Consider the following 21,960-nt stretch of genomic DNA (forward strand, 5'->3'; position numbering starts at 1 on the left):
TTAGCCACTTAATTAGCCATGCTTTTAATGAAAACTCCCGCCTTCTGTTTCAGCCAGCTTGCCACGAGGCGACGGAATAACCATTCCACAAGCGATAGTATACTGAACACGGTTCCCGATAGTGCACGTCGTTATAAAACGCGCGCGCGTGCCGTTAGGATTAAATTCGTCCTAAAAAGCAAAAAGTTTAAAAAATTCCATGACCAGGAAACAGAGCACGACGATCTCTCAGGAGGAAGTTACGTGCAAAAGCCAGATCCTCAGTGACGTAGATGATGAGTTATGACGTCAGCCACCCGGCCACCGCTTCCGCCCCGCCGATTAGTCATCGTTTGTACCCGGGCGGCGTCGAAAGCGATATAGGGGAGCTTTACGCCGCAGGCGAGACGGCTTTGCGGACCTGACAGCTGCAGAGACCCCGCTCGTGATAAGGACTAAAAAAAGAAAAAGGAGAAATGAAAATGGCCGGAAAGAAAACACAACAAAAAGGAAGCGTAATCCGATGGCCTGCGTTATAACGGATAATGATCGTAAGAAAAAGTGCTGACCTCCTCCGGCGGGCACTGATTACGTGGCTTGCCTTGGCTTGGCTTGCAAAGCCTCTCCCTATATTTGCCCTCGTATGCATCGATCAGTCCAAAGGAGCGCGATATATGGCCACGAGCGAGGTAGCTCGACTATTAATCTTTGTTTTTGCTTTCGTGGAGAAAACGGGTTCAGCGCGGTGTCCAGTGGCGTCCGGAATAATTGCCAATCTCGCGAAAATTGCGGACGTAGAGCAGGTGATAAAAAGCCGTTATTACGTCTATGCGGGTTTTCGCATACGACCGCTCTCATATGAAGCGCACGGTCTTCCGTGGTATCGCTTCCCTATTCTATGTTTCGCTGGAGTTGGCGTAATGTGAACCACGATTACACGTTCATAGGCTACGTCCATCTAAGCTTGTACTCTGTTATGATCGCTTCGTATGCATGTATCCGACTAACCTCGTTGAATCCTTGCAGATAAGGCGAACGAGGTTTGATAACTGCCCTTATAAAATGGATGATAGGCAGTCTATAGACTTCTTATAGACTCTATTGCCTTCCTATAGATATTTAGTCTCCTCTATCCATAGTCTATAGACTGTCTGTACACAAAAGTATAGAAAAGTGTATGGCCATAAATCTCTAGATTGTCTATAGACTGTCTACAGGCTTTGTATTGCCTATAGACTGTTCTCTAGGGTTTGTCTATAGAGAGTCTATAGACTTTATAGGCACTACACTTTGGACAGTCTATAGACTGTCTAAAAAATTTTTGTAAGGGTGATTACATCACATATTATAGTTAGCTTCTCTGTCGATTCCTTTGTTAGCACCTTTTGTTCGGTGCCGAAATCTAACACTGCCAAACATATGACCGCTATAATCAAGCCTAAGAAACAAGGACCATCTTTTGCTTTATTCTTCTTTTATCAAGGCTCAAGTGTGCATGCATGCAAGGATCCCCGATTGCTCATCATGTCTTAGGTGAAAAAAAAAAATATCGCCGGTTTGTTAGCCGAACCTGGTGGTGTGCCAAATGTGGCTATTGACGTGACCCTCCGGTATCGGTGTATTTTACATTAAAAGCCACGCCAAATACGATACTATACAAATACAATACAAAAAGGAAACAGTGCTCCGCTAGACATATTGTTTCTGGACAGAAAAGAGCCCACCTGCTCTTCGTAACAGAATATCGGCGATATTTCAAAACCCAGTAGCGCTATAGACCGAGTGAAGTTGTGTGAGCGGTTAAATACAAAAACTCACTGTTGCCAAGGCCTTCGCAGAAATAACAGCGTTCAGTCGAAACGTCGGCCAGATCACCCCGAGGCAGTTCTTTGGTATAGAGCCCTACAAACGCTTTCTGAGCCGCGTGGGATGGCCTTGTACCTCGACTCCAATCCCTCCATTGTAATAATTCAGGTTATTATCCCTATTTGCCATAAAACACAACAAAACACTCATATTATTATCCCTTCGTATTAACCTTGCTCAGCCATGTTGGATGCACATTAATGTACCAGAGTTCATTTCAGCGCAGTTCATTACCTTAAAGGCGCCTGCAGGTGCGATACATAAACAGTGGAATTTTTAGTACAATTGATGCCATGTAGTTCCACCATGAAAAAAAAAAAACATTTGGTACAACTTACTGCTTTCATTTCTCGATGCATGACGCACGAGATAGTCAATATGACACGTGTTAAATGCCTGTAGTTGAAGTACCTAAGTGGTGTGTTAGGAAGTCGTGTAGAAAAAGTAGTGTAGCTAAAAAATAAATAAATAAAAGGCCGGCCGGAGGATCATCACAATTTCAGCTTATCGCAACGTAGACGCCTTTTTCATCGGAGAAACTGCCTCGTGCAACTGTCGCTTCAGAAAGACACAAGAACTCAAAACGGAGCGAGGTACTTACTTCTTTAGCATTAGATGGTTTCAACACAGCCGGACAGCCTCATGGCCAATACGGTAACGCGTTGCAATTGGTAATTGCAGCGCTTGACAAGAGCGCACTTTCCGTACTCTCCTAGTTACCGTAGTTAGTCTATTCACTATACGAAGTTGCTAAATGTATCAATTATTGAACGTAACCATACGTTAAGAAGGGACACTGACTAGCTTCAAGCGAAGCAGTTTGGGAAAGCATAGGGAAGCGAAGGGAAAGAATAGGGAAGGGCTGAACGTCCCGCGGTGGTAGCGACCTTTTTTCTCTGGTTGACAAAGAGAGCGAACAAATGGCAAAAGCTCGCGTGCGGGCCCGCGTTCATTTCTGACAGGCAATTATGAGAAATGCGAGGCATACCCGCGAACAGTGCCGTCCGCTTTGCTCTTTCTCTGTGGTTGCGTCGCCTAGCAACGGGACTATAGTGACGTCATCGCGGCGTGCCCTGTGGCGGGTTTCACAAAGGGAAGAGCAAAGTTTAAATCAGGGCACGGCTTCGTATTACCGTCCTGACCCGGTGTCACGATAGAGCTAGACGGGCGTACGCGTGCTCTGTAAGCTGACACAATCCCCCAAAGAAAGCCGTGCCTTTGCTTGTGTGTTCTTCTCTATGTTCACTAGTAAGGCAAGAATACCTAAATATAATCTGTCTCAAAGCTACGTCACGTTGAAGTTGAAGCCGCAAGCTCTGGTGACGGCCTTCATGCACACTGGCAGACACGCGCGACAACACCTACTTGGGAAAGTTGTGTTGGGTTCGGTTTTATGGCGCATAGGCAACTAAAACCATCATGCGCCAAGCTCGAGGTATAGGAGAAATCTGTGGATGATTTTATAGAAATGTGAAAATCGTCGGTGCTGCAGAGTGCTTAAATAGTTAAAATTACTTCATGATGATCAAGGAAAAAATGCTATAAATGGGTACTATTAAAAATTTTTAAAGGCGGAAAGGCATCGGGCTTGATGTTCATGCTTGATGACACAGTTGTGGGAAGTGCAGATGGCTTGCGCGTGGCGTCACTGCGCGTATAGCCTCCACAGTGCAGATGAGCAGATTAGACAAAGGCGTTGTACGATGAAACTATTGGGCTCAGGACATCAGCACAAAAAAAATTCCTGCCAATATAGAAATGTGCTGAGATCACAAAGCGATCGAGCCAGACCAACATTTTCGCTAATTTTCACCCTCCTGTGAGAGACTGAGTCGCGAATTAAAAACTCAGCGGTAGCGCGGTCAGGCGGAAATTACGCGCAGGGATATTTTTGTAGTTTACTCACGAACGCTTTAGGAAGCTTTTTTTACTGAGCACCTTGATAACAATTGAAAATAAATCCAATTATTTACACATTATGGGACATTAAATAAGTTAGTAACGAATATGGAAGCGCCTGTCTTATCTTCAAGGAATGTAACTGAAGGCGACGCGATATAGCCACTCTGCCAGCGGTCCGTTCATTGAGCGAAGAGTATCGCCAAGAAACGAATGAGTAAGGTAGTTCGCTTAGTCAGGCATCTATCACGGGAAGTTAATGCTCATTGGTCGGCCGGGAAATGCCAGTGGAATGTTTTTTATTCTTTTGCTTTACAGCTTAAGGACTCTTCTCCAGTTTCAGTTTGCGGGGTACTAGTGTATGCACCTTGATGATGCTCTGACGCTTATAAGGTTGTTGAAGTAATCCTTTGATTGAATTAGCACTTCAATCCCTAGACTACTCGCAAAACCCAAGGCGATAACTTGCTCAATCTCTGATGCGCACAACTATACTGTTGGAAATGAATTGGAAGTCAACTAAATTTGAATTGCCTTTATCTTCATAAATACACATTTCATGGGGGAATTGAATAAAATTCCTTATAGCTACTTCCTTTAAGAATTGTCGTAATGAGATTTTTCTTTCTTCAAGCCTTGTTTTCCGTTAAGATTTTCGAAGAATGCAAGTCATCACTTGCAAGAACCAGTAATTGAATATTATCCTTTTATTCCTGCTCTGGGCACCGTAAACGAGTACTTCCATTAAGGAATTCAAGCATTTGACCATGGAAACAGGAAAGTCAGTACTGCCTGTCGCAGTCGATGTGTCAGTACTTCGAATTCACATGCACACTAACATCAGCATAGCCAGCTTACTTATGCTTTGAACCACATCCTAAGCTGAGCTCAGCAAATAATACCAACGTAACCCTCGAAAACACCTTTGGATCAAGTTCTCCACGTTTCTTTCTATCAGAAGAACACGCTTCACCAACGGTAACTGTTCAAATGCAAACGCCTTTCTTTTTCGCGTTCAAATGCCAAGTTCTTAATTTTCTGGACATACTTTCCAGGTTAATTTTGACCGCCACTTTTTTAAACGGGGCAAAAAGTCTTAAATATTAAAATTTGATGACCCTAACAGCGAATGCGTTGTTTAAGCTCCCGCACGTGCTTGAGAACGCAACTGAGGTTTGTGTCAAATCAAACGCACACGATAATAGCGCAAGACGCAACGTGGCCTGACAAGGAACATTGGCGGATGCGCAGTATTCAAAATAAACGACACCTGCTCATAGTCAAGCGGTGGTAAAAGATAGCCCTATGGCTTCGTGCAAAGCTTTTTGTTTTAACTAGCTAGCCCAGCAAAGATTAGAGCTGATTTTAGTCACGCGGCTACAAACAAAACCGATACAATATTCTGTTGACATATTCCCTCCCTAGACAGAAAGCAGCACAACTTCTTTTCGTAGTGGAGAACAAGCTATTTTTCTGAAGGAATGATTTGTTAAACCTAGAGCAGGCGTTTGGGAAATTAATAATCATGGCCTTCCACGAAACATCTCTTTTCCGTCGACAGGCCGGCCAGATCTTGCTGACGCCGTTATACTTGATTCAGCAGTACAGGCGCTTTTTGAATCGCACCGGGTGGCCTTCAAAACTGGTTTCAAGGCCTCCTTTCCCATTCGTTTCTAACAGGCACAGACATGCTCATCCGCCTTCACGTCCGCATATTACGACGTTTGCTCCGTCAATTTCCTCCATACAGCTTTCACTGCAAAAATGACCAGGATACTCACAACGCAGTGAATTAGTTTTTTTTTTGTCATTATTGGACCTGATGCTCCCGCAAAAAGGCAAACTGAATAATAATAATAATAATAATAATAATAATAATAATAATAATAATAATAATAATAATAATAATAATAATAATAATAATAATAATAATAATGATAATAATAATATTAATTGGTTTTGGGGGAAAGGAAATGGCGCAGTATCTGTCTCATATATCGTTGGACATCTGAACCGAGCCGTATGGGAAGAGATAAAGGAGGGAGTGAAAGAAGGAAGAGAGGTGCCGTAGTGGAGGGCTCCGGAATAATTTCGACCACCTGGGGATCTTTAATGTGCACTGACATCACACAGCACACGGGCGCCTTAGCGTTTTTCCTCCATAAAAACGTAGCCGCCGCGGTCGGGTTCGAACCCGGGAACTCCGGATCAGTAGTCGAGCGCCCTAACCACTGAGCCACCGCGGCTGAATAAAGTGGAGGAGTTCGGGGAAGCAAAGGGGAGCGAATGGGGAGCGTTGAACGCCTCGCAAGATAATACGCAGCGGCAGCGCAGCGTCCTTTTTCCTTTTTTTTCCCAGGTTACCAAACGCAGCAAACAGCTAGACAGAGCTCGCTTGCGGGCCTAGTTCGCTTCTGACAGGCAATTATGAAAAACGCGCTGCATGCCCGCAGAGCGCGCCATCCGCTTTTCCTTTTCTCAGCGACGAGACAGGTGACATCACCGCGGCGTGGCCCCCGGCGATTTTCAGGAAAAAAAGAGGAAATGTAATATAAGGAGAGGCCTTCATATTACAGACCAGCTTGAGGGCAACAGGGGAATTATCCGGGAATACGCTTACTACGCAGGCCAGCGCAATCCTTTGTTTGTGTGCTCTTCTTTCTGTGCGTCAGAAACACAATAGAACCTAACCAAACTATGCTAAACTGCGTCTCAAAACTTGGTCGCAAGAAAGCGGAAACCAGGAGCGAGTGTCCATGGCTTCCAAGAAGATTTCTGCGGCTGGGTCGCAAGCGCGCGGGAAGACCGTTTAGAGCTAGAAGCTTCCTGCAGGGGGAGGAAAGCTCGAGCAACTTCTGTCCCGGCTAACTGGAGAAACCTCTGCTGAAGCCGTAACTGGTTCGCCTACCGCTATGAACTTAGCTGAATGAGTAATTGGCGCTAGGGCCGGTAGTAAAGAACAAGATATAACCGCACGAAGGTTCTGAAAGAAGAAATGATTTGTGCAAGATATATATATATATATATATATATATATATATATATATATATATATATATATATATATATATATATACCAAAAGTGATTTCTGGCAGCTTATTTGGTCAATATAATATAAAATCACCAGAAATTCAAGAAACATAACAGGATTTAATTCACGACGTTTCGGCACCAGCCTTTTTCGAGTGTGACTCGAAAAAGGCTGGTCCTCCAGCCGAAACGTCGTGATTTTAAATCCTGTTATGTTTCTTCAATTTCTGGTGATTATATATATATATATATATATATATATATATATATATATATATATAGAGAGAGAGAGAGAGAGAGAGAGAGAGAGAGAGAAAGAGAGGGGGGATCTGTGGGTCGGTAGTAGAGAACAAGATCTAACCGCAAGAAAGTTCTGAAAGAAGAAAGGCTATATATATATATATATATATATATATATATATATATATATATATATATATATATATATATATATATATATATATATATATATATATATATATATATATATTATATATATATATATATATATAGGTCCTGGGTTGCGATCCCACCGGCGGCATGGTTTTTTCCTGCTGCTTTGTAATCAATTTCGGTTAAGCAACAGATTAATTGAACTGTTGTTCTCCATCGCTCAGCACTACAAATAAAAAACAGAAATATTCCCCTTTGCACCTTTGTTTCGGTGACTCTTGGCTTCCTTCATAAGTATATATGAAGGAAGCCAAGAGTCACCGAAACAAAGGTGCAAAGGGGAATATTTCTGTTTGAAGGAAGCCAAGAGTCACCGAAACAAAGGTGCAAAGGGGAATATTTCTGTTTTTTATTTGTAGTGCTGAGCGATGGAGAACAACAGTTCAATTAATCTGTTGCTTAACCGAAATTGATTACAAAGCAGCAGGAAGAAACCATGCCGCCGGTGGGATCGCAACCCAGAACCTATATATATATATATATATATATATATATATATATATATATATATATATATATATATATATATATATATATATATATATATATATATATATATATATATATATATATATATATATATATATATATATATATATATATGCTTCGCGAACTCCGTCAGTCGCGTTATCTCGGGCGCTGTCGCCTGCTTTGCGGCGCTGTTCACACACTTGGCGTCGTGTTCGTTCGTGTGTTAGTGATCTTGGTGCTGCGACAACTACGACGGGAACCGCTGCCTGCGCTCGCTCTCTCGGGAGCGACCGCTCATTTCAGCGCCGTGGATCATGAACTATGATTTACTCACTGCTCGTGACAAAGCAATCATCTTGCTTGGTCCGCAGAAGAGTCAGAACATCGTGGGAACCGATTGCGCGACTGTAGGCTAACTCATTTCTATTGTGTCGCGTATCAGCGTGGACAGTGAAGGTCACTGCGCGATATTGGTTTGCTTTCGCTAGTTTGCATTATTACTAAACAATTTTTTTCGCAATTACCTAGGACTATAAGGTACGTCGTAAGATTCTCCAAAAAATTTTGTACTCTTTTGTACCGGTTTTGTTTTCAATTTCCTGTGTTCATGCACTTTTTCATGTTTGATTGAGCGTTATGAATTTCTTACCGTCCTGACCTGTTACGACTTGCAAGGCAATCTATAGCTATGTATAATAGTCCTTTTGTTGCTGATGACATTACGTCTGTGCTCTGCTTCTGCCGCTATATCAGTATGTAGGGATGTATCCCTCTGTCAAGCCAGTAATGGGGAACCTGCGCTGCCAAGGTGGCACTGCAATTGTTCCATTCGGTGACTCAAAACTGCTTTTGTCAGCCGCTTGGGCTGCGGCAAACGCGAGAACACATTCTGCGCGATTAGACACCCACGTTTGGCTGACAGCACTCATTGCCTAGCTTCTCTCGGCGTAGCCCAGATAGCTGACGCACGGCACGTGCGCCTTCGACAGAGCGGGGAGGCTCAGGCCAATAAGCGCCTGAAGGTGGCGCGGAAAAGTACTAAGAGTACTACCCAAAACTGCTTGCTCTTCTCGCTAGGCAGCGTGTTATGGCGCCGCAATAGGCACCGCAAACTTCAGCGCAAGTTCCCCATATGGTTTTTGGGTACACACCTAACATCCTCGATTTTGAAGTAAAGGTATTTGTATGTGTGTTTGTATTTTGCATGCACTCATTTGCGTGCACTCACTCTGCACAGACTGATCCTTCTGTTTTGCTTGCACAGTATGCATGGAATGATCGCGCGTGTATTGTGCGAGTGACGCATGTTATGAGGTACCGAAAATGTCCCTCGCTCCATTTTACATGAATTTAACACCTCTGGCGCGTCCACACGCATTATCTGTATTGTACAGAATGCTTTAACCTTGACATACAGTCTATTTTGATAAATATCTATCTCTCCCTCTGCTCCCCTTCCCACGTGTAGGGTAGCATACCGGGCGCTGCCTAGTTAACCTCCCTGCCTTTCCGTCTTTCTCTCTCTCTCTCTCTTTCAGACTGAAAGCGGCGGGAAGAATATATGTGCCAGTAAAACCATATAGAATATGGTCTTTGTTCTCCGTATATTGGCCCTGCGCTGCGGCTACCATTTTTTTGACTAGCAACGCAATCAATTTTAACATGCCACGACAGCAATGCAAGAGTGTACGAAGGCCCAAGTAAAGCGCAAAGCAGGCGGACAACGACAAGTCCACCTACCTCCCCTAGCGCGCCTGATTTGAACCAGTCCGGGCGTGAAAAAGATGCTATGCGAACACCTCCGCGCCCGCGTGTTTCGGTCGTGCGTTGTCATGGAGATTAATACGCCGCAACTGCGCCTCCAACCGTTACGAGCGTAACTGAACGATAAATTGGCGCTATCGTCTGTACTTTGTGGCCGCTCAGAGGTACACGAAGTTTATCCCCCCCTTCCTGCTTCCACTGCACTGCGAGCAAGTTGTGAGAAGAAGCACAAGTGGTTTTCACGTGACGTCACACGTCCGCTATAAGGCTGCGCTATGCGTAGCCTCCAGGGTGCACGTCGGTATAGGTGACCGTACAGACACGAAGCAGCAATCGACCCTAACAACATGCCGTATGGGACAAACGAGCGGCGACATTAGAAAAAACGAGGCAGTGCATCAGCACAGAAAGTAACATCCTGGAATGTGCCGAAGACAGATGGGACTTGATCCTGAGAAATTCTGCTTATTTCCTCCGGTTTAGTTCGTTTTCAATAGGAAATTAAAAAGCAAATAATTTCCGTTGCGTAAATACTTCAAGATCACTTGGCAGAAAATGCCGAAAAAAAAAATTTTCTCACCAAGTACTGATGACAAACGACCACTCTTACAATTCATTAGACTGAAATGAAGTTTAGAATTGGGTACTGAGGAACATGAAAGCGTTCGACGTCTTTACCTATACAAAGAACACGCTTTAAAAGCACGGTACAAGCACTCAAGAACCTCCTCGTTCCCGGAAGACGCTTGTGGTACTTGAAAATGAATTACAATGACTGCAAATGTGGGGGCCCTCTTTAAGACTCGGAGAACCACTTCCGGAAGCTCTCGCCAGTTAAGGCCATCAACAGCGTGCGAACAGAGGCCCATCAGCTGACGACTTCTTATGCAAAAACTTTGCATACGTAGTTCGCCAATGTCGCCACGCCTTAGACGCCGGTCCAGATGCGGTTTATTGCGGAAGCGACGACCTTCCTGAGTGCATTAACAAGACCTTCATTCCAGAGCAGCCACGGAAGAATAAAACCCACATAAAAAGCCAATGCCATTGTCAATGTCCCGAGATGCGGACCTCGCTGAGCGGTTTGAAACGACGTCACTGAAGGGCATCTATTCTTTGCTCTTTAATCTAACAAAGAAATCAGTGGCCTGGATACGTCTCGTGCCCGCGCGTCCTTGGTCGTTATGCCCAACGTCAACGTCATCATCCGCACCAGGCCGCGTCTTTCCGAACTGCCTTTTCCAGAGTGGGACAAAAGTGCAGGCCTGTCCGCACGAGCGGAAAACTTGGGTCGAGGGAAAACCAAAGCGGCCTTCTTCATCTGCGAAAAAGAAATTCTCCCCCCCCCTCCCCCTTCCCTCGCCCGTTCCATTCAAACTTGGCTACATCGTCGGAGCATTTGAACGTTTCCTGCGGACCATTAACTTCGTCGACTGGCAAGATGGCGTCGCACTTCCTTTTCTGGCTGTCGTCCGACGCTATTGTCCCCAGTGCACTCGGATTCCTCTGCTCTCTGAGCCTAATGAAGACACGAAGACGCTAGCCAACCACAGATGTCAGTATACGTAAAAAAAAGATAGAAAAAGAATAACGCGCGGAGAGCGGAAACTTGGAAAGAGAATTCGGCATTTGCCAAAGACAACAAAAGTCGCAATGTCAGCCTTAGGACAGACGTAAGGACGAAAGAGCCTCAGCACGAGAGAAGCAGAGGTCGCCATCAATGTGCAATGGAAAGAAAGGGAAAGGAGGCATTGCCGAGACGTTTCGTTTGGAATCGCTGAGTAGAAAAAGAAGGGACAAATAAGCTATACCGAAAGAAAGGAAACAGACGTGCCAAAGAAAAAAGAATCGGAAAATAAAGGAACAGGATTATAGCGAAGACGCTGCAACGAAGCCACCCAGAAAAGGCACGCACGCCACCGAGTGAATGGCCGAGGCTGGCCCTGTCACGTGATAGGGCAAAAGTCAAACGGCCCGATTGGCTTCTGCACGTCGAACGGGTAAGATACGGGCAAACGGACTACTACTGCCTGCGGGACCCGGACAGAAAGGGGTGGAGGAAACTGAGCACATCGCCGATGTGCAAAAGAACAAAAAGAACAAAAGAATCAATCTGCGGCCGAGGAACTCTACGTCGCCGGCTTCTGACGTCGCAGCGGGGAAAGGGAGACAGGGTCGCACTGATGCCTAACAAGGGGAGGAGGCAGACCAATGCACGTCTGTCGGGAGCGGTGTTTGCATCGGCGCCGAAAAATTCCCCCAGAACCAAAGAGCTGCGCCCGGAGCAGTTTGTCTCGTCGACGAAGTAATCCGAGCGAGAGATCTTCTATATATCTGTCCGCTTCGTCTGCACGCACGCACACCATCGGGTAAAGAAATCTGGCTTCGCAAAATATGAAAACCGTGGGTTGCCTCATAAAGTAGTAGGCCAGTCACGTAGTCAACGCCCGGAGTGAACTGCGATAAAAAAAAAAAATAAACTAGGCGGAGACTTGGGCCGCGCCGAACTTGAAGCAGACAAACAAGTCGGCTGGTTTATTTTTGTTTTTTTCCTTCACATCATTACTCTCTCAGTGAGTGAAGAGTAAAACGAGAGGGGATTCATAATGACAACTGCAGTACGACTAGTCTGGGCGGAATTCTTAATAAGACGAGTGGGTTCTTCTTGAGCTCGACTTGCCTTAGAAACCGAAAAAGAAATATTCCCTAACTTTACTGTCTCACTTAACTGCAATGAAATTACGGGTAATAATAATTCGTTTGGTTATCCCTTCTTTCAGGTAGGATCTATCTTTCGAACAAGCTGGCACCAGCTATAAGCTGAACACCGTAAGCCCCTACTCCGATTGTGAAACTCTTTGTGCCTGTTTTTAGGTATGCGTTTTTATAAATATCACTCAAAACGAGCTAAAAACAGCAAAACCGAGCGATGTTTGTTAAACATGGGGCTTCCTATTGGGCGCCCTTGCACGCGGCCCTTTTAATTACTCTTTTCACTCGTGAAAATAAATTATATAGTGCGATATTTGTGTCTCAGTTCTAGAAGGACGTTCTTGCATGCATGACGACTCGAATACGCTGTAATACAAATGAAGCGCCAAAAATCAAGTGAATGGTATTCTAATTCTGTAAGACAAGAAACGTAAACGTAAAGAAACGTAAAGCTCTAAGTACCAACCTGTCTTAATTTTATTTTCAGTTTGGTGCGTTCTGTATTTCGCCAAACAACATGGCCCCAACAAGCGAAGAAAGAAAACGATCGTTGTGTTCTGCATGCAGTTAACAGCGCATTCAATGAACATGTAATGTACTCAGAGAACTACGCCTCGAGTAGAGGACACCACCAACCTAGTCTCACTTTGAAAACGACCTGTCAGATGTGTTCGTCATTCTAGCGAAAAGCAACAGGAATGAGTGCGACTGCTGTATGACGATGGCCCTTGCTTCAGACAGGCTTAAAACAAAATACTGCGCGAAAAAAAAACGAACAGAAACAAAGTGAACTACGGATGTGTTTCCCTGCCGTCATACTGACCGTCATGTCTGTGCGAAGAGATGCAGTGAGATTGTCTCATTTCAATCAATCAAACAACCAATCAATCAATCAATTAATCAATCAATAAATTCAGTTCTTCGAAAATAGTCAGGGGATATCAGCTAAAAAATCTTAGACGAGCTTGACAAGCTTCTGGGTTCCATAACACCTTGCGCTACAACAGCGATTAGAACAACAAACAATATGTAGCGAGACACAACGGACTGCATAGACACATGCTTGGAGGCGATATAAACTGGAATTATAAAAGGAAATATTGACGAACGGGCACGAAAATAGCACCCCTACCCAGAAGTTTGCACTGAGATGCCGTCCACGCAAGCTATGAATACGTTATTTTAACAAGCCGAATTCCACAAGCAATACAGGAAAAAAAAGCCCTACACACTAAGGCGACAAATAGCCGCAGCATTACTACAGGAAGAAATATTCAAGCCATATTCCACAGCACTGTATATATGTACATCGCATCCTGCTCCGATGTGCGCCATAAAAGCTTCCTATGGTACCGCGTCATGGCTGCCGTGACGTCACGTGTGACGCACGCATAGCGCACAAGTGAGCCTGCGCGCTTGACCTTTTCGGTGCTAACATCCACGGGTTCGCAGGCAAAGCGAAAAGCACCGCACAAGACGAAGCTGTACCGTTCGCACGCGATCAAAAGGAATACGATCATGCTGCGGAGATAAAACGGGGCGGCGGTAAAAGTTGATTAGGGTGGCCGGGGTCCGCCGAAACGGCATGCGGAATGGCCCGAGACGACGGACTCCTAGCGCTGGTTTGTATTAAGAAGAGAAATGGCCGACCACTACGACGACGTTTTATTATTTACGGACTAGCGAAAAGACCGAGTGAGGATAATGATGATCAAAGGGCCAAAGCGGTTGCAATGAAGGAAGGATGCTGCCGAGAGGGGCGGGATATATCCGTCGGGAACGCGTTTGTTATACTGCCTGGATAGAGCGAGAATAATCGACAGCACCTTCTCGCGTTACTGCTTTACGCGTTGCGTAGTTTTCCTGTGTAACGGGATGGATTAGAATCAAATAAAGCAGGAGGTTATACTTAATAACTATTTGTTTATTAATTCTATTGCTTCCTCACCGTTTAGCAGCATCGCCTTCGATAGCGGCGTGGATGACTTCTATGTTTCTTGCTCAAGCGTCAGCAACGACGTCATAAGCCGCAAGTGTCAATGGCAGAAGTTAGAAAGAATGAATCGGGAAAGCAAGAATCATTACAAAATACAGCCCGGGGTGGCGACCTTATGAAAGGCGCCGAAAGGGGAAGCTGTGGAGAAGAAAGAAAACCGTTACGCATCAGCTATCCCCGTTAAAAGTGCTCTATAGTCTTGTTATAAACTCTATTGGCTTCCTGTATATATTTACCTTTGTCTATTCATAGTCTATAGATTGTCTATACACAATACTCTACTAAAAGTGTACGGCCATAAATCTATAGATTGCCAGTAGACTATCTATAGGGTTTGGTTTGTCTATAGACTAGTCTGTAAGATTTGTCTATTATGGACAGTCAATAGAGTGTCTAAAAAGTTTTTGTAAGAGATAATAAGAGGCAATAGAAGAATGAAAAAACACTGGCCTTTCTTTCTCGTCGGCGAGGTCGAAGCTGCAGAGCAAGAACTTACAGCTTTTCGAAAAGCAGCGCAGTGGGCCCTACGAAACATTTCCCTGTGAGGATTCCAGACAAAGGCTACATACATATTCACGGACCGCCCTCGTGCATTTCAGATGTGCAGACGAATGAGCGCGAGACTGTCCCCAGGCCCGAGAATTGTCGGCGATTTATTCGATATATTTCAGGCACTGACCCTCAAAATAAACATTAACGCGATGAGTTCCTGGATGCCTGCACACGCAGACATCGAAGGCAATAGGTGTGTCAACAGCGAGGGACGAACAGCAGCATAAAAAATGTAAATGTGTCGAACTCATACCACATTCGCTGGTGTACATGCCCGCCCGCTGGATCCCTAAACATTTATAAAAACGCGAAGCGGTGTCGCAAGGTCCATCGGTACCTCTGCTGTGATAGGCAGAAGCGCTCTGGAGCAGGCGCGCCCTGCACTCTAGACGGAAATGAGCAAAAAGGGAATAAACTGTCGTAAAGCACGCTCCTTCTCAAAAAAGGGAGTGCATTAAAGGACAGGTGACTCCCTTTTTACTTCCTTGTAGGCATATTTGTGTTTAGAGTGTTTTCCGCCAATGCCGGTGGAGCTACAGAGTAGCGCGCAAACCCTAGTCCGCCGCTTCGCAGCCACTACCCCACCTTACGGTGCAAGGTTTCCAGCAATGACCCCGACGGAGGGATGTGCCATCACTGCCGAATGCGGGCGACCACTACCAACACTGTCTGGGAGTTCCAGGAATATTCGCAATTAGGCGCAAGGAAGCTCACAGAACTTCCCATCGCTGTCCGTTGGTTCCCAGTCCAGCAACACATGACAGCGTGGCCGTGGGTCTGGTCTGGGCAAAGCTCGCAGACTTTGTTGCAGAGGGCAACGTACTGTACAACATGCTTTACGGCAGTAGACGGGTACCGAGCGAGCGTCCGCCTCGGCCGCCGTGACAACGTGCGGCCACACGCCAGCACGTCGAGCAAAGTGCATGTGAAGTGCGCGTCTTCTGACCCTTGCTTTGAATTTGCACTCAAGGCACAGCGTTCCACTTTATTTTATTTATGAAATTAGCGTCTGATTTCAAATTCCTGCTTGTTTGTTTCTTTTTCTTTAGCCCCTGCTTTAAGCCTATGATAGCTATGCTCGGGCAGGCATTCCCCAACTTTATTTAGTGTTTTATTTTTGGAACCGCAGCGATGGCCGAGTGGTTGAGCATCCGCCTCGCATGCGGAAGGTGCGGGTTTCGATCCCCAGTGCCGCCGGGTACCTACCGGTGATAAAATGGGTACATGCTTTCCCCTGGTCTGGTGCTCGGCTTATTTAGGGTGAAATGCTAGGGAAATGAGTCTTTGACCCCACCTTGAGTAATCGAAAAATACCTTGTGCCATGGCACTCCTTGGCCAAGACACCCTTGCGCCATAAAAAATCATCATCATTTATTTGTGCTTTTTAACTTCAAACATGAGAAGAAAAACTGCATTTAAGGAAAGAAGTATTTCGATCAATTGCGTTATGATACTTTTCCTCGTGGAAAGGGAACCCTTGCGTTTAACATCGACCCCGAGTGTTCTGCTGCGGCCTTCGCACCGAGGTCCAGCTGTACAGCTTCGGGAGACAAACGTATCTAATCAATGTTTCGGGCGGTGAAGAACGTGGCTACGATCTTTATACACTGCATAAGAGCCTTGCAATGGCCGGATAGCAAAGTAAGCTCAACCCCGAAGCTCAGCAACTCGCACGGTGGTAGGCGAATTGATTTCAGCAAGGACAATAGACACAAGTGGCCACCGCGCGTAAGCAATTTTCGTGGTCATGAGTGGGATGACTTTCATGCTGTCAGCAGGGACAATAGACACAAGACACTACACCGAGTACTGACTGCCATTGTCATACACGGCACGACCGTATCGACTTTTAGCAAGCAATGTAGATAAAAGATATGCTGATAAAAGTTACAGCAGTGAACCAGCCCGAGATAAGAGAAGACGCAGTTGATGCTTAGGAAAGTATAACTTGGCAACAAAACCTTGTCAAGCAGGCTCCACACACGCAACCACGTTTATCAAGGCCACGCTTTTTGCCTTTTATTGCCTAACTATTATGCGATTAGTCGCTACCAGTGTCCTTAAACGGCCTATCTACTCTATTAAAAACAAAATTAAGCAGCCTGTTTTTGCGAATGCAATTTATGGTCGCTACACGCTCAATGCCAACGAGTCAACTCGGTTCGCATGGCGTCCGAGATGGATGAAACCGTCGTTCCAAGCTTTTATGTCCCACAGCTACTGATCCTTTCCTCAATGCAGCAACCGCGGGTATCTTGCTCAGCAAACACAGCTGCTGCTGGTACAAACGCTGCCTTCCATATTTGGGCATGCACATATACCTCATCGATGCCTAACAAAGAATGCACACGAATCGGTAAACCTCAGCGCACCTGTCGCCGCTGATAAGAACCTCCGGAGGCACTTCTAACTAGAGATAACAGGTCTCGGTCCCCGGCCCTATACTCTTACTTCTTATCTTTTCAAAAGCTGAACCCAGCTTACGACCCAACGCTTGGTTCCTTGTCGTTGCAAACGAAGTTTTCAAACACAAGCAGAGCAAAGGAGGCCACAGACTTCCGGGGATTAAGCAAAAAACGGAAGGGGTTAAACGATTTATAAGCCTTTTTTTTCCCTCAAGCAGTGAATCTATATGCAAGAACTAGAAGTTTTGCTAACAGCGCAAGAAAGTTTTTGCGGTGATGGCGAGGAAACGGCATGAAGATCGCACCACCTTGCAGCCTTCTACATTTTTGTTAATTACGTTTCTTCTTTCCATTGCGAACTGCCCTCTCTTTTTCCTTGCCCCCCCCCCCCCCCCCCATCCTCCAGGAATAAAAAATATTTGTCTGCGGCCGTAAGGATGTGGAACGTGTGTTCAATATATTTTAGGGGAATTTTGCATAGGCGGAGCATACATCAGTCAAAAGACAAGTTACTGCCATCTACTAACAGAGCATATCGTAAACGAGAAAGGTAAACTACTCACCTTCGTCAAAATATTTGCAGTTAAAGAAAAACTTGCAGCCGGGCGATCTTTTGCTTTCGTGGTGATATTTTTTACTCACTCTTTTAAAACTTACTCCGACTCCGATAATTCTGTAAACCCGGTGGAATAACAACGTTCCAGTTCGAGGTGTTGGCGGCTTCCTGGTCGGCCTGCCAACTGCTAGGCGAAGAGGAGAGCTCAGCTGATGGAGAGAGACACCGGTGTCGGGTTCGAATGCCGCACCAGAAACAGTATTCTGCAGCGCATCCTTTCTTTTGGTCCATTCTCTGTAATGTAGACTTCTTGGTGACGTAGGACATGCAGGATGACACTAACGACAGAGGCCTAGAGGAAATACGGCCCCAGGACAAATTTTAGAGCAAAAGCTCCACTTCACAACCGAAGCTGCAAAAGCCGGGCCATCGCTGAAGCCTTGACCTTGAATTAATAAATGAAATAAATATTGCCGCGACAGGAATTCCAACCCGAGGCGGCGCGAACAGGTCAGCCTCGCTGTCCACTGCACGAGAGCACTAGGCTATCGCCGCTGCCTACAAGGTGTTAAACTGCAACAAACTTTCGCGCCCTGCACTGCACATCGTCATCAGATTCTATCTGCGGCGAGAGTAGACCATATCAGCTTAACCTGAGTCTAATATCGTAGCCAGATGTGCCCACGGCCCAGGAAAGCAAAACCATGAGCCAATCAGGATGCACACGTTTTCGCACATCTTTTCGGTTTAACTACGCCAAAACCCTACCACTTTTTTTTACAGTGCACTGACATCTCGCTACACATGGGCGTAGTCTTCCTTTTCCCGTCCATCCAAACCCGGCCTCCACGGCCGGCATCTGGTCTCTCGACCATGGACTCAACAGCCGAACGCCGAAGCCACGGAGCTACCATGGCGGGTAAACTTACAAAACAAACCGCTTGCTGGCCGAACCTCTGTCCCCGAGAGGCTGAGTGGTGATAGCTAATCCCACCACAGCAAATATCGTCGAACAATACTTTTTGTTGTTCTAAGCCTAGCGTTTTTCAAGCATGACTCGTGACATTCGAGATTAAGCTATTTGCGATTTCATGAACACAAGCCATCATTGTCGCATCATGCGTCCGTGGTTGTGGTCTTTTGTAAACAGATCAGACTAGTGTCACGCACCGACAGTATGGAAGTATTGCGAAGGCTAATGCTGTATTAGGATGCAGAAATAGCACCATTTATTAATCGAAATCTATATCTTTTTTTTTATTTTGAGGTAGCGCTACTCAAGACACATGACTCCTTACAATGCATTTGAATGTTCCATGGCGAAGTGAAATAAATTCAGCTTCCGAATATTCGAATCGATGCGGAAATAACTGGGTGTTTTCGGCGAAAGAGATCAACAGATTATGTCTCTCAGCAGAATCAACATGTTCGAGATGAGATCAGTATTATAGACGTTAAATGTTTCGCAGAATAACTATTCGCATAAGATATTCAAGTGTTGACCATTACAAGAAATATGAAAGACTTCTTGCGGAGCCTTCTTTGAGGAGTAACAATGGTGCTTGAACACTGTTAATAAAATTAATATAATAATTGGTTCCGGGGGAAAGGAAATGGCGCAGTATCTGCCTCATATATCTTTGGACATCTGAACCGCGCCGTAAGGGAAGGGATAAAGGAGGGAGTGGAGGAATAAAGGAAGAAAGGTGCCGTAGTGGAGGACTCCGGAATAATTTCGACCACCTGGGGATCTTTAATGTGCACTGACATCGCACAGCACACGGGCGCTTAGCGTTTTGCCTCAATAAAAACGCCTTGAACACTGTTCCTGAACTCAGTTTTTCTTCTGACTATAACCTGTATTTTAATCGGAAACTCATGCCCCTCCTTGCATTAGGACACGTGCGCACTCGTATGTACGGTTAGCAGCAAAACTCTACGGGACGCGTGTGCTCTGGAACAAATTTACTGTACCGCTGCTTCGCAGCCAATTCGCCCACTCATACAAGCGAATCAAGCAAGCATGTCCACTCATACTATCAGGAATTCTATAGGGGTAGCTTGCGCGATGACACCGAAATAAATGCACCTCCGTACGTACACTCGCATCCTGTCAACTTTTGCTGCCGACTGTATACATAAAGCTAGCCGCGAGATATAAAGTTCAGTTGACGTCAGCGCTCGTGGTTCGTTGTCGTCGCTTCCTGCAGTAGCAGATTTCCGTTTCATATACCTTCTACCTTTACACTGGGCAACGCGACCGGCTCGGCACCGATGCGGAAACCGACTGCCTGCCGGCGACAAGAACGACACATAGATAAGAGATAAAAGACGAACAAAAGAAAGCCCCGCTTGCGGTGATATTTCATGCTTCACGTGGGTTGGAAGAGTTTTCTGTTTGACGTAAGATGGCGCATGCAAACTTTATTCAAAATGTGCACGCAGGCGCGATAAAATGCGTCGTATAGTTTACAAGAGGCGCGGCGGTTCATGTTTAATGCACGTAACGCGCGCGAAAAAATCATGCCCTGAGGTAGTGAATAGTAACATGAAAATAAATCAATGAAGACCACTCTGTGGAGGAGTTTGCATGGAGTCGGCTACATGCAAACTTCATCAAAGCTCGAACCAAACCCCATCAGTGTTGTTCATCAATATTCCGTGGAGTGTTCATTCTCTTCCAAAGTGGACACGTCACATCGCTCAAGTTTCTCTTATGAAAGAGCGATTATATGTGAGTCATAGGACGTCGTTGGCGCGTAATACGGGTACTGTTTTTTGGAACATAGTTTCAATATTATGTATTTGTGCATTTCTTAACCTCTTCGTTGCACATTTTGTAACGGTACAGCTCTTTGAACTAGATTTCTACTAATTAACACAACCATTTTGATATAATCAAAGTAAACAATAAGTATAAAACCTTTAACTTTGAGCTCAATATTGTACTCTTACTGCAACAGGAAGCACCGACAGTGTTCAGACAATGTTTTTTAATCTAAAGTTCAGTTCTCAAGCTAAAAACTGTAAAAATAATATATACATAAAGCTGTCATAGCCCCACTCCCATTTTTGTCCCATTTATCGCGCAAGCGGTTAACTACAACAGGTCTCTCTCCTGACAGAGGCGAGTATTTTTAACCCAACGTAACCAAACCAGCCGCACCACAGTTTTTGACTACTTAAACCAAATCGTCCTCATCTCCCTGCGGTCACGCTTCATTCGTACTTCGCAGCTCGAACAACTCGTGCAAATAACTAACCTGCGCTGAAGGTAACGAACCCACAAAACTAGCAAGCAGTTCAATGCTTGCTTAAAAAAAAAAAACAAGAACCGATTGTTTCACTATAGGATCGGAACCTTCGAGTGTTGTTTGCTCCGGTTGGCTTCTCCGCATTACCTCTCTGCCTGCTTCTTGAGAAGTAGGCTTCTCCTCTAAACTCTAACCCGCTGCCAAAAAGGCGGCTTTCGGGGGCAACATTACCATATTCGCGACAAGAGTCCCCTTTTTCATGAGGGTTGCGAGGGTGACGGCGCCGAGACTGTTTTACAAGATAACACGGCGCATGCATTATGCGACGAGGTGAAAAAAAATCGAACTGGCCATGCGCGCGCCGCAGACCGAGTCCTTTTCGAACGACCGTCCGTCGTCAATTTCCCAGCATTTCGCTCGTTTATTTTTTTTTTGTCTTTACGACAGTAGAGCCCCCTTTTGGGTTTCAACATGTTTATTTCTATGGCCATTTTACGGCGTGCGCGATAGAGAATCCTATTTTCCGGCGTCGCGCATCAAGTCTATCCCGAAAGTGAGTATAAATAAAAGAAACTGAATGCAGAAGGGAACAAAAATTTTTCGGTCGTAACAACGCCGCGGCGAGACAGATATAATTCCGTCAAAGCGACGAAGTGCGGTCATCAAATGAAAATCAAGCAGAGAAGAAATAGAATGAACTCTAAAAAAAAAACCAAGTGCTTTTTGAGAGCGAACTGTCAGAATAGCGTAAAATTCAGCGAAAGTGCAAAAGACATTGACTCGCTCACGCCACCTTTGCGAGGGGCATAGTAATAATGTTCGCGGTGGAAACAGCTTCGCGATACGCTTTCTCAAATGGCGCCAAAAAACTCGTCGTGACAAACACAACTCGGAGCGCTCTGGAAAGTGTATAAATATAAGTCGCCCTATTAAGCGGCCTTTCTTTGTATACGGCTACAAAACACGGACTTTTTTGTTTTAGTACGCTGGCATATAAATTATTCACAACGTATTTACGACA

The 21,960-nt window shown here is 45.2% G+C and overlaps 1 protein-coding gene across 7 annotated transcripts in view; it reads right to left on the reverse strand.

Moving 5' to 3' along the window:
- Positions 1-21,960, reverse strand: part of inaE (inactivation no afterpotential E) — a 177,346-nt gene that overhangs the window by 154,216 nt on the left and 1,170 nt on the right. The gene's annotated exons all lie outside the window — the stretch shown is intronic.

This window comes from Amblyomma americanum, chromosome 9 (genome assembly GCF_052857255.1).
Source record: "Amblyomma americanum isolate KBUSLIRL-KWMA chromosome 9, ASM5285725v1, whole genome shotgun sequence".
Taxonomy (NCBI): Eukaryota; Metazoa; Arthropoda; class Arachnida; order Ixodida; family Ixodidae; genus Amblyomma; species Amblyomma americanum.